General features: G+C 39.2%; 2 long non-coding RNA genes across 2 annotated transcripts in view; one reads left to right on the top strand and one right to left on the bottom strand.

The window, feature by feature from the left end:
• The window catches only part of LOC141783918 (uncharacterized), a 408,748-nt gene that overhangs the window by 331,815 nt on the left and 52,988 nt on the right, over window positions 1–23,945 (top strand). The gene's annotated exons all lie outside the window — the stretch shown is intronic.
• LOC141752014 (uncharacterized) lies at window positions 186–23,574 on the bottom strand. The gene is made up of 3 exons (XR_012590162.1): window positions 23,377–23,574; window positions 19,463–19,556; window positions 186–691 (listed from the first exon to the last, which is right to left on the bottom strand). It is a non-coding gene; the product is annotated as an uncharacterized LOC141752014 (long non-coding RNA).

The following is a 23,945-nucleotide window of genomic DNA, read 5'->3' as shown; positions in this document are numbered from 1 at the left end:
AAGGAATATCTTATCTTATCTTATCTCAGTTTGCGGCAACAAACTACTTGGTTAGGTTTAGGCAACAAAAATACTTGATTATGTTTAGCCAACAAAACTACTTCGTTAGGTTCAGGCAACATAACTACTTGGTTAGGTTTAGTAAAAAAAAAAATCATGGTTTGGCATAAAAATGAATATGGAATTGAAACAAAACCCCCCAAAAATGCAACACCGGACTCCTGGGCGAAAGTCTGGTGTTTGTCGACCCATCCACCACCCCGACCTAGTGGGTAGGCAACAGCAAACATGTCAGCAGATTAGCCCGCTAGAGGGAGAGTGTGCTTGCCTGCCTCTGTTGGTCATGTCACCCTGGCCTTGCAGGTCAAAATGGTCCCCCGAGAGTCTCCAGTCCACTATGCCCCAGTGGTCAACTGTGGTACTGCAAAAAAAAAAAAAAAAAACTGCAGCCTAAAAAGAATTCTCCCCATAAAGCACTTTTAGAAAAGAGCCATCTGTTAAAAAAATGTACAGGATCCTTCAAACTGCAGTTTACTTCTGTCATTACAATTGTTTAAACAAAGAGGGTTTCATATTTTTTAAAGGAAGAGGGAAATGGTTTTAGCCTATACGCTGAGTGAGCATTTGGTGGAAAGAACTGGCAATGTCTTCGTACATCTAAAACATCCATGTTTTAGATGCCAAGTGGAATCTGAGAAGGGGGAAGAAGGAGAACATTTAGGTTATATTCAGGCTCAGAGAATCACACCAACCAAGTTGCGGACTGCGGCCAATACTCCAGTCATGCACAATAATCGTCGGCCAGTGGTCAAACCAATTTTGTGCCTATTTCTCTGATACACAGTTTTTCACAGTAGTAAGCCAAAACTGCCATCATTGCCTCTCTTGGCTAAAAAAACACCTCATGCAAGAGCTGAACTCTGAAATTACAGAAGATATATGGAAGTGGGTGGAGAAAAAGAAAGAATGAGAGAGAAAAAGACAGAAGAAGACAGCATGGAAACTTATAAAGTACACCAAATCAGTGAGTCCTGCTGTTATACAAATTTAGATAAGCTCCTTTAGAGCAAGACTCTCCCACGATGAGAGGAGAGTGGAAGGAAAAGGAAACAAAAATACAAAATAAAGGCAGTGAAAATCCTTCTGTCAGACCTGAATTTAAATCAGCATGTATAGAGCAAAACCCACTCCACCACAGCAAGAGGAAGAAAAATTTTGCTTTTTTTTCTGCATTTAAATCAGCAACTTCAAAAACAAACAGCACACCAAAGCAAAAGGGCAACGGAAAGAAAACGAGAGAAGTAATAAAGAAGAGAGCACCGGTAATCCTCCTGTCATGTAGTCAAACCTTTATTTACATAGAACTCATCAAAACAGAGTTGCTGTGGGTTTACAATATGAATAGCAATGTAAAGAACATTTGGAGATAAAAAAAAAGCTTGAATCCATAACAAATTTTTGAATCCATAACAAAAGCTTAAACACAGAAGGCCTTCCCATTGTCCCAAATAATATTAATACTTATCATCATAAACAGTTGAATTGGGCTGGGGCACGCGGGGTCCCACATGTCATTATGGGGAGCTGAGTTCAATTAAGCAAACTGTAAATATGAAATTCATTCATTTGTGTTTTTTAGAATGTAGATTAATGTTAAATGGTTACACAAGTAACCCTTAAACCTGCAGTAGGCAGAATGTTTTTGGCATCATTGGGCAAAAAATTCCTTGATAACCTTTCAGCATATTACAATTCAAGTGTTCTGAGAGAAAACTAGACGTTTGCATCTCATCATGGCTCTGTTTTCAGGCTTTAAACAATCTAGCCCGAGATAGGAAACTTTGGCCAATCGCAGTTAATTTCAGAGAAAGAGGGCGTTCCCATTGGCTGTTCATTTAACAGAGGCAGCTGTCAATCACTCGCAAACTCCAATCCAACGGTCAAACAAGGCAGTGCTGATCAAATATGAATCAATATTCTGTTACTGTAATGCCTATTTCTTGCATAAAATGTTTTCAGATACATCAGTACTGTTTAGCTGTAAAATGAGAACATTTGCTCCGGCTGGTGGGCGGTGCTTGGTATTTCCTCATCTTATCTCGATATGGCTGCTGGGTCAGAAAACGTTCTCATTTTACTGCTAAAAAGTACACTACAAGATGTTTCTGAAAACATTTTACACAAGAATTTAGGCATTACAGTAACAGAATATTGATTCATATTTGGTCAGCGCTGCGTTGCTTGACCGTTTGATCGGAGTTTGCAAGTGATTGACAGCTGCTCAGAGACGGCAAGGCTCCAGCTCGGCTCTGATTGGTTGTTTTCTTCCGGTCTGTGAAATCTTGCAGATGCCATCAGGAGCACCGGAGGACACCAAAAGACACTGGATGACATAGAGACACGTGGTTTTTTTACTTGTCTCATGCACTACTGTCAGGATATAGTGGCTGTTTTATAAAAAAAACTTTTTTTTAATCATATTTATTCCAATTCTACCCACTGCTGCTTTAAATGTTGTTTTCTCTATTAAAATGTCTGACACTCAGCAGGCACCAGTGGTGAAAGTGGTGTTCACATGCTTTACTTATTTCAAATTAGCAATACGACAATATAAGAATACTCAATTATAAAGCCCTATTTGCATGGGTCTAGTATTACCGGGGGACCTCGGCATTTGCACAGGATAAGTCTGTAATTTACTCAAATATACTGACATTATCTTCCAGGCAAGGTTCTGCATAACATCCAAAAAGAGGTTTAGAGAAAACAAATAATAAAATTAAATAAAAAAAGATGTCTAATCACAGCTGATTCTCACGGGACTAATATTATCTCATGACCTCTGTGTTAAGCGAAATATAGTGCGTAATTGGCAGTGGGATTTTTACTTGACAAATTACGGACATGGCAGATTCACACGCGATTAAAGGGGAACTACGCCAATTTTCAAAATTCATACATGTTATTCCTATGGTCTAAGACATTCCAAAAAATATTAGTAAACATGATCAACTCTCCCAAATCCAAAAAGTAGAGTGCTAAAACTCAAACTTGTGATGTCATAGGGTATAAAGTGTGGAGCTGCTCCATAGATAATGAATCGGGAGAGATGTTGCAGATGACACTGAGAGCACCCAGGGGAATGTTCTGAGTATATGGGTACATATTCAGTTTCACCCGATGACATCACAAGTTTGAGACTTACTTCTCTGCTTTCTGGCTTTGAGAGAGAGAGTAGCTCATGTTCACAAATATTGATTAAACTACCCTAGGCCATGGAGATAACATATTGGAATTCTAAATTTAGGTGGTGTTTAATATCACAGATGACCTCTGCAATTATTACAAATTACCAGAAGTAATAGGGATTACCAGTCCCATATGAATAGGGCTTAAGTATGCATTCAGAATCCTACTTAAGTTAAACTACAGAGGTGTTATACATTCAGGGCTGCAATCCTATAGCCTTATGGAGATATTCAATATTTTAAATGGAAAATGTGATAACCTATGTGTTCCAAGTAAATCCATACTATGTTTGTGATGCAAACAGAGGCAAGCTCCCTTGTTTTAAGCTTTCTGTTACGTTAAACGCTGTTGTTTTACTGAGCTACAGTAACGTTGCCTTGTCCTAAGTGAGCTAAATTTAGCTTTGTTTGACCCAGCGACCGCAGCGACAACAGTGTGTCATGGGTTGCAAAGTTCACCCCCATGCCCTTTGTATGAGATGCAAATGATTCACCTCTCGAGGCATTGTAGTTGACAGCATATGACTCGTGTCGTCACACACAGAGCCTTTTGTTTCCTGTGTAAAATCACACACGCCTGCAGCATCGTGACACATATTAAATGTCCAGAAAATCAGCAGTTTTATCACATTCTCTCCCTGAATCAGCTACTGTACTTTTCACTAGTATTTATGCTCAAGCTTTTCTCATACACAGTTCGTAGACATACAAACAATTTGTATGTAATCCACATAATTGTGAACAAGAAAGTATAAAGAGTGGTGAATGCCGTGTAGGGAGGAGGTCAGGGGCGGACGGGTGGGACAAAAAACACCAGACTTTCGCTCAGGAGATTGCTGTTTGTGTCTCGTGTGAAACCAGAAGTCAACACTGATTTATCCGTACTTTGGTACTTAGGTTACGCCACTTCCGGTGTTATTTTGACTCAAACCCACAATATTTTACGAAGCATAAGTAGTTTTTGTCCGAGAACTTTTGTACTTAAAGTTGAAGTAGGCATGTTGGAGCAAATATGATTTAAAAAAAAGTTATTTTTATAAAACTGTCACTATATCCTGACAGTAGTGCATGAGACAGGTAATCTGAAAAGAAAATCATGTACCTCTGTGTCCTCTGGAGCCTTGCCGTCTCTGAGCAGCTGTCAATCACTCGCGAACTCTGATCAAACGGTCAAACTAGGCAGCGCTGATCAAATATGAATCAATATTATGTTACGGTAATGCCTATTTCTTGCATAAAATGTTTTCAGAAACATCTTGTAGTGTACTGTTTAGCTGTAGAATTAGACAATTTGTGACATGGCAGCCATGTTGAGATCAGTTGAGGGAATACCAAGCACCGCCCACCAGCCGGAGCAAACTTTCTCATTTTACAGCTAAACAGTACACTACAAGATATTACATGAGAAATCGGCAGAATATTGATTCATATTTGATCAGCGCTGTATAGTTTGACCGTTTGATTGGAGTTTGCGAGTGATTGACAGCTGTCTACATTGAATGAAAAGCCAATAGGAACGCTCTCTCTCTGAGATGACCTGCGATTGGCCAAAGCCTTCTGTCACGGACTAGATTTTTTAAAGCCTGAAAACAGAGCCATGAGGGGGTGAAGAAGTCTAGTTTTCTCTCAAAACACTTGAATTACAATATGCTGAAAGATTATCAAGGAATTTTTGCCCAATGATACCAAAAATATTCTGCCTACTGCCACTTTCAGTTACGCCACTTCTGGTGTGGCGTGACTTAACCACATTCTTTTCCTAAACCTAACTAAATAGTTTTGTTGCCTAAACCTAACCAAGTTGTTTTCTGTGAAGACGGAACTTTATTTTGAAAAGACTGGTGCCAAAATTGATGCTTGACATTCGTAGGGGAAACTGGGGAATAACTTTTCATAAGATATCATACGGACCGTCGTTGTATGAGGATATGTTGTTTTGCTTGATGTGTTGCACCATAAGATGCAGTCAGTGGAGTTTTACTGGCATCCGTCGTCAGTTGCAGAAGAGAGGAAGAGAGAAGTGATGGAGGATTAAGTTGCAAGAATGAGGCACATTGTTGAGCAGTGACAATAATTGTGAAAAAAACAAAAACACATAATGATTAGGGCTGCAAGTGAAAAATGTCCTGCGCGGTTTCCTTGAGCCCAAAATTTAAAAAATTTTTTTTGCTGTTGGTTTTAGAACTGTCACTTTTTTCATCCACTCGTCTTTGCATGCCTTTATATTAATCAACAGACGTACATTGTTTTTTTTTTCACAGTTTGTGACAACTTTTACCACAAATCTTGTGAAAATTGTTCCTAATAAACTGCAGAAATCTGACGATTATGCATGCAATATATCACTGAATACGTATAGTCAACAATCAAATAAGCGAACAGGAGCTGTGTAGAGCTGTGAAGATTATGAATTTGTGAAAAATAGTAGGCTACAGTAAATGTGACAGTGATTGTGGATACTTTGGAATTCGACTAAACGACAATAACACAGGTACATGTGAGTGCATTTTACAGCTGCAAGTGCTGAGAAACTTTCCTTGAGTAAATTCCTAACCGATCCTCTTCTACTATATTAACAGTCCCAGATCTTCATAGTGAATAATGAAGGATTGTGAGAGTAGTAAAGCAAAGGGAGATCTCCGTCAGAGAATCATCCTGAATATATGCAGACTTTTTTCATGGTCAAATAAACTCAGGATTGTGTCTTTGATATCGGGTACAGAGAGAGCAGATTTAAAATGGTTTCCAGCTACTCTACTTCAAACACTGACGCACCGGGGACTAAAAACAACAGAGGAGACGTGGAGGGGAGCTTCAGATATGCATAACCACATGTGATTTAGTCGGTGAGAGAATGAGAGAGCCTTGCGTGTGTGTGTCATCCAGTGTGTATAACTTTGAGAGGGAGCACTGAAGACGATTCCACTCCACTCTGCATAATTCAATTGGCAGACAACACTCTGGGGTTGCATAAGACATGCCTTGAGAGACTTGATGTGCTGTGTGAGTGAGTGTGTGTTTAACATGGTAAAAAAGGTACATTTTAACGAGGCTGATGTCGCAGCGAGGGACTCAGCGGGAGTCCTGGAGAGCTTAGGATGAACGCTCTAATCTTTTCGCTACCTCTTCACTCATCTCATCACTTTTCACTCTTCTCCCCAACTGTGGTCACCTCTTTCACTCTCTGCTTAGACCTGGCTACTAGCGTGTAGTTATAGATCACATTTACTTGGCATCAACATGCACCCCCAAAATCCGTCTTGCGTTATAAACTTTGATTGGATTTCATGTCCCCACTTGATATGCAAACAAACATGACATCACTTCCACACTTGTTTGCATGAAGCTGGCAGGGTGTTACTTAAGATGAAGGTGATCTTCCCACCTCGTGCATTCCCTTTTTGCTCAGCTCCAGTGCTACGGGCACAAAGCTACCAGAGAGGTGGAGTTACTAAAATAAGTGTGAACCGGTGCAATGGCTCCACTTTCACTTTATGCTAGTGTCACAAAAGTAGCATTTTTTACTCTGAGGAGAAAATCTGGCCATACCTCGCTTCCATTAAATTGGGGAACTCACAAGAGACAGGTCAAGATTAAGGGTTTGCAGCCATGTTAGTTAGGTTAAGCAGGTATAATGTTTACCATGCTCAACATCTTAGATTAGTGTGTGAAAGTCGGGATCTGCCACAGTGGAGAAACTAGCAAAAGTATGCTAGATTTTTTTAATTATCCAACCGATAAACCCCGCTCAGTATTGACAACTCTTTGAAATAAGTAGCCAGCAGCACTACCTCCAAAAGTCAATAAATCTAGTGAGGATGGCACCAAGTCGGCAACACTGACTGTCAGTCCCTTCAGATCTACCTCCGGGTCTGAGAAGTGAAGCCAATGCAGAAGTGCCTTAAACTTGTATTCTTTGTAATAGCCAGCAGGGGGCGACTCCTCTGGTTGCAAAAAGAAGTCTGATTGTATAGAAGTCTATGAGAAAATGAGCCTACTCCTCACTTGATTTATTACCTCAGTAAACATTGTAATCATGAGTTTATGGTCTCAATCGCTAGTTTCAAGTCTTCTTCAATATAGCATGATGTTCATTTAGTCAATTGTGGTCCCATCTGGATGTCAAATAGACCATAAAGCAGGGTATGCTTTAGGGCGTGGCTACCTTGTGATTGACAGGTCACTACCACGGCATTGTCCGGTCTGGGAGCGCTCTGTGTTTTTGTTTTAGAGCTGAAACCCGTTAACAGTGTGTTTTCATTTCAAAAAAGTTTAATTATAACCTTTTTGGTCGGTAAAAATAACTTATTCAGCGTTCGGTTGTACTTAGCTCAAAAAAGTGGTTGCAAAAAAAACAGCATGGCGACCGCCAGAAACCAAGATGGCAATTACTGAAATCGAGGCTTCAAAACGGCAGTCCACAAACCAGTGGGTGATGCCACGGTGACTAGTCTACTTCTTATATTTGGTCGATGAGGTAGAAGCAGGTGGCCTGACCTATCATTTCGTTCTGGCCAAATTAAATGATTGGACGGGCTTAATACAGTCCTATGACAGCCACAGATACCAGATTTTTTTATTTATTTTTTATTGATATTTATTGATTGCTGTCGGATGTAAAAATTATTTCAACAAATGAGGTTCCTAAAATGCAAAAGCAACCCTAACTTTAACTTGCTTACATTTTCTAATTAGTAGTAAACTCAAAGTAAAGCTGAGGCCGATGAGTCTCATTAGTTTTACATGTATTTGGTCATGAAGCAAGTATTGGACTAATTATATTAGGTTTCATTATTAGGAATTTGTTCTTACAGTTGTATTAATTTGTTAACATTTGATTGAATTTTTTTATTCAGCTTCATTAAACCTTCGGTCTGTGTCATGTCATGAGCATGTTAAGTATTAACTTTACATGCACACTAGCCCATGTTATGACGTCTACTGGTTTTGATCATATTCAGGATATGATATTGAATGTATGCATCCTTGTGTGGTTCTAAAATGATCAGGTTCCTGCTATTCTGTGCAGTTTTTTTGACACTCCCAGACAGTCTGTCATTTCTGTACTGAGGTGCATGTGTTAAAAAGGTGATGATAGAGCTGTTGGCATCAGAAACAGACACCATATATGGATGTCCTGACCACAAATATGATACAATATTCATTTTAATTCTATTTTTGACTGTTTTGACTACATTATGCAATAGACACAGCACACTTTAGGCTTGCATTCAAATTGGTGAACCTAATTAGATATGTTTTACAGCTGAATAGCCCTACATTAGGACAACATAAGTTGCTTGTTTCCTATACTATCGTGCCAGATAGTATTTTCTATAATATCCATATTGAGAGGTTGGCAGCGTGAATCTGTTGTTGCAGCGAAATCTACTGCCTACTACTATATTTATATATTGTGTAGGCCTGAGGCTCACTTGTTTACAATGCTGCACCTTCCTTGTTTTAACGGTGCACAGTGCCAGGAGCAAACATCTGGATTTATAGCTTACCTATCGATCAAAACGCCTGGATCTGCTCGGCACGGGGCCATCAATTATTTAACTTTAATTCCAGGGTGTAGATTATTGTTTATCATTATAGGTTATCCTTTGTCAAACCTACTGACTCACTGACCATTACATGGCGTTGTCGGCGCACCTGTGTGTAGTCATTCTTATCTTTATTATGAGTCTTATCCTGGTGTGGTACATACTCTGATGTTTGGTTATTCATACGTGATTCTTACTTAATTTTCTATATGTATTGCCATAAACTCAGCCATGTCGCGGTAAAGAGAGAGTAGGAGGTATCTTACGTTTTTTTTAGGGATGCACCGATGCTGATACCTATCATTTAAAGGAAACCTTAAGAAGAACACTTCAGGGTGCTTTGTGAAACGGATTTTCTTTTAAGAGAACCTTAACTTGGACTTTGAGGAAAACTTAACTTGAGGTGCTTTGTGCACATTGTCCTCATTACAAGAACACTTATCTTATTGTGTGAAATCTGTGGAGTCCCCCTTTGATACTCTGTCGTTCCGTCCATTCTTGCATTCAAAGACTCAACGGACATATCTGTGAGAGTCTAATCTTCCCTGCTTTGGATTAAGGCTGCTGTATCTTTGACTTGAGACCTCCCAAGACATTATCAATGGCTAAAAGCTCTTCCCCTCTTTGATAACCCGCCAGCTAAACTATCTCTGTTTAATTGAGCCGGTGTGCTGTGTCAGTGTGGGAGGTCACACTCTACATACTGAGACAAATGTAGAGCAGCTCAGCTGACATTTTATAAGTCTACTGAGGGGCAGAAAGAAGCCCATGGGGCTCGTGGAAACCTAAAAGAACTCCCGTGGATAAACTGACACATGCATGGAGGTCAAACTATAAAACACGCTGTTTTTTTTAGGTTCTTGAAAAGGTGATGCTTTGGGGATTTTCACAACACAATGCACAAATCAATCTTGATATGTGACAGATGAGCGGACAGAGAGAGAGGAGATGGAAGGAGATTTAGTTATGATTGGGATTTTGCTTTCTTCTTCCTTGTGTCTTCTGATAGTACCGTGGCTGCCTGTGTATTGGCTTTATCCTACCATCTTATGTGTTTGTAAAGTGTTTGAATATTTGTGTGGGTGGTAATGTTGTGTTGTACAGTTATTTGATAGCGTGCCACAGAGAGCAAACCGGAGAGAACAACACACATCACTGCTGTGGACAGATAATCTGGTTAGGCTCAGGACACACTACGCCAGCGAACAGACTGAGGAGAGATTCAACATTACACACCAGATGACTGACATCTGCTCATTTTGTTCACGTTGCTTTGTAAAGCACACACGCTTGATTGTCAGATTACACATTGGACTTAGTGAACAAACTTGATCACATGTTAAGTTTGTGAAACACGCAGTGAATCAAAAGTTAAGTTTTAAGGAGACATACTTTTCATTTTAAGGTCATGCAATCCAATAGTCTGCTTGGGGGCTTCCTATATGTGCTCTGAGTTCTTCCCACAGTCAATAATTCATAAATATTGAACATGTTTAATATTTACCATTTTAAATTGGAGTAGCCAAGATGGACTTTCAAGCCGATCGGGGGATGTAAAAAAACACTCTTAACATACCTCACACCACAGAAATATCTGGAATGATAATTTTTAGAACCATCAAAAAATTGGGGCTTTGCTGACGATCTTTGGGAGGGGGAATCAGGCCCAAAATCGGCTTGACTCTCGTGTGGTGTACCCTTCGCACATGGGAGAAGTTTGCCTTCAGGGCTTCCTGCCAGACACCCCCTTAAGGTTTAGGCAACAACCCTACCCTACCTTTCTGTCAGAAAGCCCTCAAGGCAAACTGACCCTGCAGGGAAAAATGTGTGTAGAGAATGGAAGGACAGATGGATGGCTGTGTTGAAGATCAATACAGACAGTTACTTGAACAGGCAGAATCAATGTATTGCTGTGCACCTACACTATTTTAACTGTGAGCTAAACCTGTGTTCATTCCTTTTTCATCCCAATTTCACATTGCACTCCTGTAACATTGTCAGACTCAAGATGGAAAGTGAAAAACATAAAAAAAAAATAGGGCTGTCAATCGATTAAGATATTTCATCACAATTAATCGCATGATTGTCCATAGTTAATAGCGATTAATCGCAAATTAATCGCACATTTTGTATCTGTTCGAAATGTATCTTTAAGGGAGATTTTGTCAAGTTATTAATACTCTTATCAACATCGGAGTGGGAAAATATCCTACTGTTTGCAAATGTATGTATATATTTATTATTGTAAATCAATTAACAACACAAAACAATGACCGATATTGTCCAGAAACCCTCACAGGTACTGCATTTAGCATAAAAGATATGCCCAAATCAAATGCTGACTTGATTATAACTTGCCCAAAACTGTATGGGATTATCATAAAGTGGGCATGTCTGTAAAGGGGAGACTCGTGGGTACCCATAGAACCCATTTTCATTCACATATCTTGAGGTCAGAGGTAAAGGGACCCCTTTTGAAAATGGCCATGCCAGTTTTTCCTCCCCAAAACTTAGCGCACATTTGGAGAGTTATCCTTTGTTACAAGCTATTATGACACGGTTGGTACCAATGGATTTCTTACGTTTTTCTAGTTTCATATGATACCAGTATCTTCACTCTACCTTTAATACTGAGCCCGCTACAACCTCCAAAAGATCAACTGTGTTAATGTGTTAAAGAAATTAGTGGTGTTAAAACAAATTTGCGTTGAGGCCTTATTATTGTCCACACATTCTTTCTTCTTCCTTGTCAAAACTTGGCACCGATATCACCCACAATGCAACTTGACCACCGAGTTCAACCAAAGATTTACTGTAGGTGTGTTATGCTCATAGCCAATAATGCAGCCTTGAGCATCTAGCCTCAAGTAGAGGTACGTCTTCATATGTATATATTTAATTTTATTTAATGTTTTGGGTTGTGGTTTCCTATGATATTTTGTATAGTTTCCCATAGTGTTTGGACAGGATTCAGACTGCCTCAGACAGCATGATCAACTCTGTCACCCCCCTGGGAGATAACATATTCGACCTAAGTAACCTAAGTCTTCAAGTATTTACAAAAGGAGTTATATAATAGACAAATTGAATAAAAGTAGTTTTGCTCTTTGAGAACAGGAACTCTGGATCAGGGGTATTTTACTGCTGCAAGGCTACAAAACATGCACCTTTATAAACATTCACGAAAGCTCTCAGTCTGCAAGTGTTTTTCCTTCATTTTTATTTTTTCTTAGATATGATAGAACCTTCTCCATAACCTCAGCTCATGCAGTGAAATAAAAACAAATTTTGATCTCTCTAAACCCAAGTACAAGAACACACAGACATGCATGGCACAGCACACACATTCTCACATACACAGCGATCAGAGTAAATAGTGTGTAGATGCAGAATGACTCCGTGGAAAGGCAGAACCTGGTGTGACGAAACGTCGGGAGAAGAGCGAGCCAGACGAAAACAAAGAGAGGAAGAGAGACCAACGGAGAGACAATGAGAAAATAGAAGAGATAGCAACTGAGAAAGGAAGAGCGTGTTGTTTATATTGCATTTTAGATGTACCTCTCCGTGCTGGGCCGAGCACAGCGACTGAGTAATACACACACACACACACACACACACACACTCTCCCTCTGAGTAACAACCAAATGGAGAGCGACAGAGTGAATTGAGGCCACGAGTTTGAAAAGAGACTGCTTGTGTTTATCTGCATGCATCGCTACAGAGATGGTATCTATTTGCTGTACAAACAGTGGGCAAGGACTCAATTTTGCTTTTCTTTTATGCATTCAGTACCCTACTTCACATTTCTAAAAAACACGAATGACAGCAAATTTAACAAAAAATAAAAATTGGTTTGTCCTCTTATTTGTCAACCTTATTTTGGGCTTTACAAATGGGTCATTTTAATATAATAGATTTCTCCAACAAGATGGTAAAGAGACACTATATGATTAAAAGTATATGGCCACCCACATACCTTCAGTTGAATCCGGGAACTCTTAAAGGACATGCTTGGATTTTTCAAGTGTGTCCTTATACAATACCAACTTAATGTGGCTAACTCAGACTGGAGGCTTCTATCTGTTTCCAAGGACTGTGGGCGTTGTCCCCTAGTTTCTCCAGTGTAGTTGCAGTTTAGGAAGGGATTGCTGCATGCTCAGTATAAAGAGGAAGACGGCGACAATAACTCTCTTAGTTTTTACATATGCCACATGAGTATTGTATTAGGGCAGATGTGAAAATATCCAACTCAAGGGCCTGGTCACACATGCATTTAAAGGGGACATATCATGCTAATTTTCAGGTTCATGCTTGCATTACGGGTTTCTACTAAAACATGTTTACATGCTTTACTGTTCAAAAAAACATTATTTTTATCATACTGTCTGTCTATATATATATATATATATATATACCTATATTCACCCTCTGTCTGAAACGCTCCGTTTTAGTGCCTGCATCTTTAAGACCTGGACACCACCGGTGTTCGAGACCGTTGATGACGAGGGCTTTGTTTTGTATGTTACATTAGTGACGTTTGCGATGTGATGATTGTCACGTTTTTAACTGCTGGCTAGGGATGTTAATAATTAACCGTTTAACCGTTAACCGACATTGAGCATTTTAACCGATTAACGCCATTGGTTATGAGCGTAGGCTGTTATAGCAGCATAGTAAAGTATTATTAAATTGTTAAAGTGAATTATCTACTCATTTTAAGGCTGTACATATGTGTCATTGCAACATAGTCAATTGCTTGAACAAAATATAGATATGTCAGTATTGATGAGGGATTTTGCTCAAACTGCAAGATGAGAAAGACAGTTTGACAGAGACATCAAGAGACCAAACGGAAAGTCAGAGAAAGGGGAGTGACAGAGACAGAGAGGAAGCCAGATGAAACATTAGAAGTAATCTGTTGGCATGACTGTGTTTCACCATGACAGATGGATGGAATCAATTTCTCACCGGCCCACCTGCCCAGTGGAGATTAAGCCATAGTTTAAAATGACTTTGTTTTTCAGTGAAGTGGTCCTTTAATGTCCTGGCGGGCCCTACACCTCTTACATTAAAAACCTTTCTACGCTACTACAAAACAATCTATCTCAGTAAGAGATGGATTGTCTGATGTGTGTGTGTGTGTGTGTGTGTGTGTGTCTGTGCGTGTATTGGGTGGGTGGGTGGAGGGATTGAAAGATCTACACAGGAGAGAGGATGCAATTTATGGCCCAAAAATGTTGATTAGTTTTGTTTTTTATGCTTTTTCCAGAGTTTGTTTTCAACCGCGAAGCAGATCGAATAGAATGAAATTGATGTGTTGAGGACAGAGATGCAAAGAAGGAGGGTTGGGGGTGGGGGGGGGGGGCTGGACATAGAGAGATTATCTAATCTTCACAGTCTGAAGAATGACTGCCTTCATTGATGTTGTTTTCATCTATACATACAAATTCATCATCTTCCTCTTCGTCTATCCGTCTCCCTCCCCCTCTTCTCCCTGGCTCTCTTTTCTCTCTAAATGTATTGCAATTCAAATCAAAGGCAACGGATTAGCATTACTGTACCAGAGCAGTCACGTGAAAAGTACTTATGCAAGGAAATGATTAGGGATTGCCGAGGGTCCATCCATCCATCCATTAGCTAGCCTATACCTGCTCACAAGTGGAGGATGGATGATGTATGGATGCACGGTTTCCGCCATATAAGTTGAAAGGCCGTATCAATTACTGTCTGCTAGCCAACTAAGGTTACTAGGTAACGTTAGGTCGTGGTAGTTGGAAGCGTGAGGGTAAAGCACGCTGATCTCAAACCTGTCGTTTTCCTATACTGCGTTCACATATCAGCTAGGGCTGTCCTCAACCAAAGAAATTCTTAGCCGATTTAACTGACATATCTGTAAAACTGAATTTTTTCCACAAAGATTCACACAAAAGCACCACTTTAAATATTGTGTTTAATAGAGATGTCCTCATAAGTTAGTTGTAAATAAGTCATTCAGCATGAAAAAACGAAAACATTAAACACGACTAATCGACTAAATACATCTTAGTTGACTAAGACTAAAGTGACCAATTATTTGACTAATCGACAAAGAGGAGGCAGCACTAATTTAAACCAACAGATGTCACTGGTGAGCTTTCCAATCATTGTATCTATGTTTCCAACCAAGTCGCCCAACTGTAACTGTAGTTGAAAAAAAAACATCTTAAAAATGATATAACAATATAAAAATAAATAAATAACAATAATAATACATTTCCCTGACACTTAGGCCCAACGGGCTTGCAAAACACTGGCGGAAACCCTGATGGATGTATGAATGATGTAAGAATGGATAAATTAATGGATTGATGAATGGAAGATTTAGTAATGGATAGATGGATAAATGGATGATGAATTAATGGAAGGGAAGGCTGATGAACGGCCTGATGGATGGATGGATGGATGGATTAATGGCTGGACGGCTGGCTGGCTGGATCGATGGATTAATGGCTGGATGGCTGGCTGGCTGGATGGATGGATGATTGGATGAATGGTATATGGCTGGTTGGATTGATGGCTGGATGGGTGACTATGTCTGGTTGAATTGATGGCTGATATATGAATGGATTATTGAATGGATAAACACATCTCTTTGAATACCACAATCAAAAGTAATAGAACAATAATATACTGTATAGTGAATCTGGGCCCTACTGTTCTGTCACATGTAAAGTACTGTAGCATCAATCTGTAGCTCACAGTGGAGCTCAGCAGTCTCTGCACTTTGAATTCTCCCCATCATTATATTCCAGTTCTCTATTTGAGTCTAATTAACCAAATGAATACATTTGACTGTAGAAATTAAATGTTATACTTACAAAGGCACTGCTCTTTTCCGATATGAACTTGTTACCCAATTATACCGCAGTCAATTGGATTGGGATTGGAGCCCATCCAAGCAAGACTAAGATACGGAGAATTGAATCCGACCAGTTACTAATACGGGAGCTGACAGACACACATTATGGCTCTCAGACACCCATTGCCGTTCTCACACTGTATTTAAAGGTTATGAATTTCAGTGAATTACAGTAAGCCCTCCCAAACTACCCCGCTGAGAACCTGCAGCTAGACTAGAAAATACAAGCAGCACTGAGCTGCACAGAATCCTGGGCATCCTGATGAATTGACCCAGTGAATATAGAGCATATAAAGTGTCCTGTTAGTATGTTTTGTGCTCAGCTGGGGACCCTTGAATCATTGTGCGTTGCCATGCGGAGCTCAACCAGCAGCTCAGGTTTTATGGAGCACTCATGGAGCGTAACAGTTCCGGTTCAGGAGAGTTGTGCCATTTCTGATCCATTTATATCCAGAAAATTTCCTGGATTACCCAAACACCTTTACACAAGGGTGTCGACAGGTGTAAAATGCATGAAAGGTCAGGGTACTGTATAAATTCAAGACCTTGAAAGCAGCAAAATCAAATTGTTAAGTGTTATTTATTCATTGAATATGGATGTATAGGATGTCAATGCTGAAATTATATAATTTACGTTTTAGCATTAAAACAGTTAGTCTGTTTTCCCGCATTGCGTTCATAGCTATACTGAACAGGGGTCACAGTATTTTTTTTCCTGTTAAGAGAAGGATGTTTTGTCTGTACTGTATATGCAATATATTAATTGTTAGCAGCAGCAGTTACAGCCCTACAGTGGATACAAAGGAACAAGACAAATCATGCAGTAATTGGTTTTGACTGCTCCTCTGCACTGACTAGTCTTTAGTGTGGCAGATCTTTATGTAGGCAGGATGTTTTACTTGACATATTCCGCATGCTGTAGCAGTTAAACTGATGGACTATGCATTTATTTCCTTTGACTATCTGCCATGCTAGTAGAGTAGAGGGAAATGGAAAGGTGAAGATTATTTGGGATATGTGAACAGAGGTTATAAGGGGTACACTCGAGGATTGTCAAAGTTAATGTGATAATAACGTGTTAATGGAACTTTGTTTTAACGCCACTGGTTTCTTTAACGCATTAACACATTTTTTTATTTGTAGCGGACTTGGATTTAAAACTAGAGCGAAGTTTCTGACATCATATGGAGCTAGAAATTAAGGAATCCATTGTTACCAACCATGTCAGCTTGTCGCGAAGGAGTCCTAACAACGCTCCAAACTTACTCTAAATTTTGTCGAGGAAAAATTGGCATGGACATTTTCAAAGGGTCCCTTGACCTCTGACCTCACGATGTGTGAATGAAAATGGGTTCTATAGGTACCTACGAGTCTCCCCTTTACAGACATGCCCACTTTATGATAATCACATGCAGTTTTGGGGCAAATCATAGTCAAGTCAGCACACTGACACACTGACAGCTGTTGTTGCCTGTTGGGCTTGAGCTTGCTATGCTATGATTTGAGTATATTTTTTTATGGTAACTTCTTTTAAGTTGACTTCAGGCAAAATATCAGTTACAGTATTTGTTGGTGGCACATCCCGTAGTCTTGATCATACTATTTTACATCAGTATGATTTCATAATATCCTAAAAATTAAGATTTGTTTGGTGCAATCCGATGTCTAATATCAATTCCAGTGGTTCTGAGCCAATGAGGGAGTGCCTTAAACTTGCATTCTTTCTAATAGCCAGCAGGAGGCGACTCCTCTTTTTACAAAAAGAAGTCTGATTATATAGAAGTCTATGAGAAAATGACCCTACTTCTCACTTGATTTATTTCCTCAGTAAACATTGCAAACATGAGTTTATGGTCTCAATCGCTAGTTTCATGTCTTCTTCAATACAGCATGATGTTCATTTTGTAAAGTATGGTCCCAATTAGGGTCAAATAGACCATAAAGCAGGTTAAGTTTTAGGGTGTGGCTACCAAGTGATTTACAGGTTGCTACCACGGTCAGTTCATGAAAGTTAATTGGTCTCCTGAAAACATCTTATTCAGAGTTTGGTTGTACGTAGCTCCACCCACTTTTGTCACTTCTGGTTGCAAAAAACCAAGATGGCGCTGGCCAAAATGCCGAACTCAAGGTTTCAAAATGGCAGTTTACAGACCAATGGGTGATTTAACGCTGACCATGCCCACTTCTTATATACAGCCTTTGTTTAATTTCCATATAATTTTGATATATTTTGTAGCACTTGCGTGTACAGTGATCCCCTTTAAAAAGTAACTAATGAGCATATTTCACCCCCTGTTAGACAATGCTGGCTGAGTCAGCAAGCACTCAGTAAGGATTCAAATCATGTGTATCTGATTTGTTAAATAAAGACACATATTTAAATGGAATAAACATTTAAATAACATTTTCTTCCTTTATTGATATTCAGTGGAAACAGATTGTGAGATAAAGGCAAACGACACATTTGTTAATTTTGTTGGTTAAATGGGTATTAAAACTCTCTCCAAATAGCATTGCCATGGTCTTTGAAAGTATTTCTAAAGAGGCTCTCTGAAACCCACTGATAACCCTGACACTGATGTATACGAAGAGTAAAACAACTGAAGGACACAGCCATTTGAATAAGCAGTAGTGGAGTATCTGCAGGTGTGATCAGGTGTGAAATGCAGGTATAAATCTCCCAATTTGTGGCAAAGTGGCTTTTGATATAGACCTGCTGATTGAAATTCAGGTCTGGCGGGAGGGTTTTCACTGTTTTTATTTTCTTCCCCCCTTCTTTGTTTCGCGACAATCTCCTCTCATCGCCAGACTGTCCTCATGATATGTGAATGAAAATGGGTTCTATGGGTACCCACGAGTCTCCCCTTTACAGACATGCCCATTTTATGATAATCACAAGCAGTTTGGGGCAAGTCATAGTCAAGTCAGCACACTGACACACTGACAGCTGTTGTTGTCATGTTGAGTTTGCCATGTTATGATTTGAGCATATTTTTAATGCTAAATGCAGTACCTGTGAGGGTTTCTGGACAATATATGCCATTGTTTTGTGTTGTTAATTGATTTCCAATATTAAATATATACATATATTTCATAAAGCAAGCACATTTGCCCACTCCTATGTTGATAAGAGTATTAAATACTTGACAAATAAATAATAATTTGTGATTAATCACGATTAACTATGGACAATCGTTCGATTAATCATGATTAAATGTTCTAATTGATTGACAGCACTAATAATAATATTTGAAATTACGACACATGCACAATACATCACCCATACTGGCATCAAAAATGTAAATATTGTAATCCCACCATTGCAATGTCCTTATCTCTTTCTCTCTTTCTTTTCTCCCATGTTTCTTATTTCTGATGGCCTCTTTCATGACCTGTTATTAAAGGCGATATCATAAACCAAAGCACGGAACTTGGAGATGGTATTCAGCATTAGAAATTTCTGCTTTTGCCACAATTGTTATATTCGCACAATGTTTGCATTGATGTGTTTAATGTGAACTGAACTGTTGATTCAAGAGCTTTGAACCAAATTAGCCCTCAATTTTATAGAAAGGGCAAGCAGTGTACTGGCCACAGTGTTGAATATCTTGCAAGGTCACTTCATATGTATTGAAATACACAATCACTATAGCGAAAGGGCTCATGTTTGAGAAGTTGACAGTGTTTCGTGAAAGATGTGATGTTTGTTGCAGCAGATCAGACTGAAGAAAAAGAAGAAGTGGCACATTTCCCTGACTCTTGCATACCTACTCCTCGCCTTGGATTTTCTGCCTTTCTCTCCTCTCTGCGTTCCTTTGTCCTCCTCCATCTTCTTATCTCTTCCCTCGACAGCCCAGATACCTGTTTAACACACACACACACACACACACACACACACACACACACACACACACGCACACACACAAAGTAAGACATCAGCAGCGGTGATTGAAGTCCACGTAGTAGCCGTCTCGCTGCCTGTTCACATTTGTTTGAGACCACTGCTGATTAGCGCTTCAGGGGTTTTGATGTCAGAGAGGATTCCGATGATTTATCTCCAACTCCCCTGAAAATATGCTTCAAACACACCTGAGGTGATTTAAGGAATTCCTACACACAGACGAGTGCACCCACGTGCACGGATATGCGCAATCATGAAATCATGTACAGCCCACACAAGTCAGGACAGTTACATGTACAGCATGTTCTCCCATATTGAAACGACATCTGAGCTCTGTAAAGCAATGCATCTGTACTAACAGCTCTCAAAGATGTATCCACATTTAGTCAACCTATTCTGTTTTCATTTGAAGGCAGATTGGCAGTTATTTAACTTCTGTAACTTCTGATCAAATAAATGTTGGGGATATTTACAGGCTATGTAGCAGGCATTTATAGACTTCGTAGTGTGACAGAAGCAGTAAGCTAGCCCTATATTACACATTAAAAGAGCATTTAAGTTACAGTTATCCATTTACTATTTAAATACTAAGTGAGAAAAGTGTTTTTCCATCATAGATTGTATATAAAAAGTGGACGTAGTCACCATGACTTCACCCATTGGTTTGTGGACTGCGGTGTTGAAGCCTCAAGTTCGGCATTTTGGTCGTCGCCATCTTGGTTTTTTGCAACCAGAAGTGACACGAGAGGATGGAGCTAAGATTTTCACATTTTCAATTTGCATGTAAAACACCTGAGTGGAGACTACATTAAAAACAAACAAAAAAAAAAAGTTTAAATTATTGCAAAAAGGTTTTTACGCTTGGCTGAAGTGGAAAAGTTCTATCAGTAAAAATAAATGCAAAAAAGTACAAAGGCAGACAAAAATAGCAGAAGACAAAAACATGAGATCTGTGTGGAGCGATGAGGAGGCTGGAACATTCCTCCAATTATTACATGAAACAAACATAAATGCCATATTTACATTGTGTTTCCACATTCTTTAAGGTTGTTTAAAGTTTGACTGGCTTTTAATTATGCCATCTTGTTGTGTTCTCTACTTTCCTGCTATGGTTTAACGTCACCCGATTGGAGAATCAGCGCTGCCAACTGTTTATCTTGCTGCACCCAACTCCTAATCTTCACAAAACAGTAGAGGATGGTAATGTGCATTAAACCGCATTTTCTTTTGCCAAATTTCTGGATGGAGACTATTGGCTATAACTCATCTTGCGAAAGATGAAACACAGCAATGGTTGTTTCAACGCTTACAGCGGTTTGTGTCCTTTCTCCCACCAACAATCAAATTGGTTTCTTTTAACCATGGAAGTGATCTTTCCCTAGACATACCCAATTAAATTTAGTCGTCTAGACTTAACCATACCAAATTCTTCATGGGTAAAATGAGTAGTTTGTCATACCTACACTACAAAACAGTTTGTCTTCGAAAATGCAAAAACAGCTCCAAAAGTTTGGTAGGCACTGACACACAAACTTTTTTTTTGTTCTGGATGTGCAGTCTTTTTGTCATTGCTACATATCCGTGTTATGAAGAAAACCTTAAAATGCAGGACTGGGGAGTAAAAGAGCATCAATCAGTAGCACTCGGTTGGTATATGCACCGCTCCACTACTCCCATTAAGTATTTTTGTAGCATTTTCACACTTTCTCCCTCTGGTAAAAAAAACAAATTGCTTCATTTTTGTACTAAAATATGAAAGAAGAAAAGAGAAGATGCAAAAAAAGGAACTGGAAATGAGATGAAAGGACTGGAAATATTAGTGGGCACTGGGAGACTTTTGCTTTGATACACATGTTTTTTTTGTAATTTAGAAACAAAGGAAAACAATGCTGCAAATTACAACAATGAGCTGGAGGGTGAAACATCTGCTTTCTGCCTTTCATTGAGCAAAACACCCAGCGTTTCATCTTTAAGATGGTACCTGAGTTTTTCATTTAATGCAACTCAATTTTGGTCCCACTTTTTGGATTGCTGTTCTGAATTTAATTTTTTTTTTTATTTTACATTCAGTAATGTTCTGCAGTTTTGGCCTGCCACTGGTTAATGAATATTAAAGAAGAAGCTGACAACCTTGGCCGTGGCCAGCAATGAGGTCGCCGAGGTCCAGACCTTGATGATTATGTCCCAAAAAGCCCATTTTCTCTCTGCATCTGAATGAGGTGAAACTGACATCGATCAATGAGACAGCTATCTGTGGTAGTGAATATGTGCCGGGTGAGGTGACATGAGAGGAAAGAGTGTGCGGCAGTCACTGCGGTGACAGCAGTGATTTTGCACGCAAAAATTATATTTAGTCACAGCAAAAAGGTCCAGGGTTCGTTATGAACAGCTGATTATAACATGCGCACGGGACACAAACAGCTGTCTTTTTATTTAATGCCGTGTGAATGAGAATGGATTGAATATCATGATATCATCTTTATTGTCATTAAATAGTCATTTTATTGTTGTAATATTACTTGTAATATCACTTTTTTTCTCAAAATATTACAACTTTATTCACGAATCAGAGAACAGATTTGTGAGACATGTTTTGAATGAAATCGTATGAGCTATTAAAGTATTAAAGGGGTTTATAGATTCATTAAAATGAATTCATATATTTCATTATTGAGGCGAACAGGTGCCATATGCACATTTAAAGAGGTTACCTCCCCAAACAAAAGACACAAAGGAGGATGGAAGAGTAAATCATACCTGCATGTGTGTTGACTCAGCAGGGATAACATTAAATGAAAGTAGTTGAGCTACAGGAAATATTTGAAAGCAATACAGAATGATTGAGAGCTTCACTGTAGCCAATCAATATTATTATATTTTAAATTGTCGCCTGGCGCCTGGATATTGTATTTTACTTTACCATCATTTTGTGAATACAAATTCACCAGAATGCAGGAAACTAAGTGTCCATTGAAAGAAACATATCTGAACGTCACTAATTTCAACAACTGAATTGACAATTGAAATAAATGACTTCCTTTGTGGCTGTTATGGGAAAGCAACCTGCACACAGACGGACATCAATATGTAATTAGTTGTGCGACAGTTGGATTCCATTCAATGCTGAAGGCGCTGCTAAGGGCCAAGAGCAACTGAGACGGTCTGGAAAACCATTTATCCCAAAGCAATTTTAGCAGGCGATATTTAGCCCTATCTCACCGTGTGCTCCGCTTCCTTCAGTTGGCTCAGATGCCTTCATGTTTTTAATGTGTACCGTGCGCCTGAGGCCAAAAGCAACTTTCCACCTGATGATAAGGACGGCTCATGGCAACCATGTTTGGAGTGGCTTGATTGTGGAGTGCTGAATCCTTCAGTTTGGTTTCTTTGAGATGTTGAGAACGATTGAGCCATTTGAACATAAGTGGCATAAAATGACTGCACTAAGATGCCCATCAATCCTATTCCAGAGACAGTCAGTTAAAGCAGAGACAAATCCATTTCAATTTGGGTAAAGTTACACACATTGGAATCTGATTTGTTGTGACTTCGAACCAACAATTTTGCCACAAGCTTTTCGCTAACTTTGTTTGTCTGACAGGTTATGGTCACAGTTTTTAACAGTTTTAAACACATGGTTATCGTGTAAATTGAAACAAAACAAAACATAAAATGCAACAAAACTACTTGGTTGTAGGTGTAGTAAAAAAGCATCACCCCACCCACCCATCCACAGTGGATTTTTTTTTCTTGTTATACTCGTTATTATACCAAGTAACTTACATTAACGGTTGCTCGATAAACAACGTCACCTGCTCTACACGTTGCTTGCTGCACCATGGTACTTGCTGCGACCTTCCGTGGACTATCATTACAAACGTATTTGTGATACGCCAAAGACGAACGTGAACGGTGACAAAATACGTTTCCCTCCAAACATAATTGAGAATGCAGTTTAGTTGTATGGGAACGTATTTTGTAGGTAACAGGGCTGTTATGCTGCTGAAAAAAAACAAAGATGTCGAGACTGAATTTGAACCAAAACAATACAGTTGAAGGCTGTAAAACCAAAACACTGAGCTGAAAGTCACTAAAATGCTCCATGAAATTTTGGACATGTGATCATTTTCTGAGCTTGTCATTCCGAGTGACTCCTTTCATATAACATGTAGTCATTTCACCCATCGCTGACATTAAAATACTGACTAGTGCAGCTTTAAAAAAATCTGAAACACACAATGCACACTTTAAAAGATGTCCTTCCTACTCTTCTCCTGTGCTCCCTGTCTGTCATCTCTCTGCACTGTAAGAGACCATTATGCATGCTTTATATCCTCCAACTTAATGGGAAC

The sequence above is a fragment of the Sebastes fasciatus genome, chromosome 15, assembly GCF_043250625.1.
Source record: "Sebastes fasciatus isolate fSebFas1 chromosome 15, fSebFas1.pri, whole genome shotgun sequence".
NCBI classification, from domain to species: Eukaryota; Metazoa; Chordata; class Actinopteri; order Perciformes; family Sebastidae; genus Sebastes; species Sebastes fasciatus.
This window is presented reverse-complemented; position numbering and strand designations above follow the sequence as displayed.